Source organism: Eleutherodactylus coqui, chromosome 1 (genome assembly GCF_035609145.1).
Source record: "Eleutherodactylus coqui strain aEleCoq1 chromosome 1, aEleCoq1.hap1, whole genome shotgun sequence".
Classification (NCBI taxonomy): domain Eukaryota; kingdom Metazoa; phylum Chordata; class Amphibia; order Anura; family Eleutherodactylidae; genus Eleutherodactylus; species Eleutherodactylus coqui.
In genome coordinates, this window is record NC_089837.1 from 287,823,922 (window position 1) to 287,827,251 (window position 3,330).

Sequence of the window (3,330 nt, forward strand, 5' to 3'; positions counted from 1 at the left end):
CTGCTCCCAGCCAGCCACAACTGTAATGCACACGATGAGAAGTAGCCCTAAGAAGGACCGTTGGGGTTCTTGTAGAGAGGATCCTACTCTAACACTTTCCCTATATCAGCAGCAGCACTTTCCCTAACCTCTACCAGCATGTGTCTGAGGCGAGCCGCAGGCGGGACCAGTTTAAGTACTCGGTGGTCACCTGATCGGCCTAGCCACTCACTGCTGTTGGCGGGCAGAGGGCTGGCACGTCATAGTAGGATGTGGTAATGCCTTCCCCGCATGTTTATTGGCTAGAAAATGGCGCTAAACATGCGGGGAAATGCATTTGATGCAAATACCGTGTGGTGCTCGTCTCGAGTAACGAGCATCTCGAGTACCCTAATACTCGAACGAGTAGCAAGCTCAGAAGAGCATGCTCGCTCATCCCTAGTTCTCATAGATTGCTGTGGGCAACAAAGACAGTTTTCTTTTCATACAGTTTTGGTAAATGATGTACACTGTTTTTAAATTGTATTGAGATGATGGCAGACCACAGTCCTGATGAATTAAGGGTGGTTTAACATCTGCAATGGGGATTCCGCTTTCCTGCTCTGTTCAGTGAGCAGGAAAGGGGAACCCCCTGTGGCCGGATGCCTCCATCTCTGGACGTAACCAGACAGCTCCAGACAGACCCCATTGACTATAAAGGAGTCTGCCCACTTTCCACCCAGCTGTCCAGCTCTTGGATGAAGGAAAAAGTGCTTTTTCATCCAGAATTTTGAGCCGGATCTGTGACAGAACCTCCAGAGATCCTGACACAGATTTGAAACCACCCAAAAGCTACATCTCCAAAAAGCTACAAAGCAACCAAGAAACGTTGTTTACAAAGACACACAACAGACTGTGTGTAAATATTGACATCATTGTTTTGTGTTAATAAATGAAGATCAATGTGGATTAGATTAGATCAATGAAGATCAATTACTTTAGACTTTCAATGGCTTTGTTACAAAAGATCATCAGGATTTAGATTTAAGTGGCTCAATTCAGTTTGTGCTGTGCAAAAAGAAGCCAACCAAGAAAACAGATTGCGAACAGTGATAAGTGCCATGATCATTCTTACCTCTACAAGGCACATGCCTGTAAGGAAGACAATATTGTTACACAAGTACTCATGTGTCATCAAGCCTTTATAGGTGGAGGTTGAATATTGTAAAGATATTTAAAATGTTTAAGAAGAAACACCCAAACAGTAAGGTGTCATAAGAAAAGTATGGTGTATATTTACAACATTAGGTTTGGTGTCTCACAAACAGACACATGCATTTTTAAGATTCAAGAACAGTACATAATATAACTGATCGCCAATGGTGAAACAGGGACCCCTGACTGTGAAGGAAGTCATGTAAGCACATCACAAACCAATGTCTACCCGCAAGAGCACAAATTGAAGGTCCAGTTGCAACTGGATGCGGCTAAGACATTTTCTGAAAAAAAAGTAAGTAGTATTTCTGCAACACATTGAAATATTACACTTGATTATTACAAATTATCTGTCAGAGCCATTGTTTTCAATGGTGCCAGCACTGCTGCCGCCTGCCCCATTGAAAGCAATGACGCTGCCTTGCAAGATCACGCAGCCGGATAGAACATGCGATTGGTTTCTCGCATAGCATCGCATCACTGTTCAATGCAGGCATAGATCGCTCATTTGTATTAACCCATTCAAAAGAATCTTGCAAGATTTTCTCGCCCGTGTGAAGGTGGCCTAACTGTGATGTGTGTGGAGGGCAAACAAAAATTATACAATGTTTAGGGCATTGCATAATGTGACATGGTCATGGTGACTAGAAACTATACAGGTCACAGTTCCTGTAAGAAGGCATAGTTACATGGCGTATGATAAGGATTTTAACTTAGAGAACTAAAAGGCAATTGGTCATGCTTGGTTGCGTGAAGGTGGTTTTCAAAAAAAGAGTACAACCAACACCATTTTACATGGTTCCATGCAATCAGGACATATTCAAAAATTATGGTGCATTTTTATGTTCATTGTACCTGTTCCAACATTCTTTTCACATTCAAAAAAACAAGGCAACAGAAAATGACGTCTGTAGCACCGCATGCCACGCAGCATTACAATGCATAAAGTGACCTTGGACTTTGTCAAAACTCACAAAGTGTAATTGCAAAAATATTGAAATATTGAATAATGTGTACTCTACTATTCTCCTACTGCATATAGACAAATACAATGATTTTCAGTTGATATAACAGTTTGTGCCAATGAAATACCACGATTGCAATGACAATTTGCCTTAATAGGCTGATTACAGTGTCCTAAATTTAATTTACTTTTGGCTTAACAATTTGTGAAACTTTCAATTAAAATGATCAGTTTTCAGTAAAAGTGGACATTGATCATTCTTCATCAATCCCTTCAGCTAACCCTTTGGAGGGGATCAGCTGACCACACTGTTCAGCCTACCTTGTCACATAAAGGAATATTTGATTGGTTAGCCTCTTTAATAAATACTTTGGGTGTCTGCAGCGTGATGCAATCTATAGCTATAATCACAACCTTTTTTTTTATCCAGGAATCCTTGTTCTACTTCAAAGTACGTAGTTTTATCTAGTCTTGTCTAGCCTATTCAGTCAGTGTGCCTTGCTTCTTGGCTTTTGTAGTCCAGCCTGTGTTTCCCAGTTTGTGGTTTGCCTAATCTTTCCTTGTTCATTTCTATTTACATTGGGTCTTTCAACATTTTCTTCTTTAGCCTTGTCTGGGCCTTAGTGCCCTCCTGATCTCAGGAAAAGGGGGATAGCTTGGACTGTTTAGGGCCAGTGGTGTCTGGTGTCAAAGTACAGCGTCAGGGAGAGTGAGTGTTATGGTCAGCATTTCTCTGGTTGTTATTTCAGTTCCATATAATTTGTTCAAGTCTTCATTGTCACTTTCACTATATTGTATTTATCATCATCCTCATCATCTAGTTACTATGACCCTCTATCTTTGTTATCTAATGGTGAGTTACTAGTTGCATTTGTAAATTCACTATATTGACGTGCTTCATATCTATATTTCTTGCAACGTCCGGATGTTACCCTATTTGGCTCTACTATAAGTCCTTGGAATATTGGAGTACTGAGAGATACTGCTAAGGGAGAAATTGAGTTCTGCGATGAAAAAAGCCCTGGAGACGAATGTTGAAGAGTCCAGAGCAGTGGTCGTGAGGGACATGAGTCCGGGGAGGGTGCATGCGCTCCTTAAATTAAGAACCCAAATGCGCCGCTGCACTTCCGCTGCCTAGGGAGCCCTTCCAAGGCCCCTCCTGGCCAGTTCTCCCCCACAACACCTGCCATAGT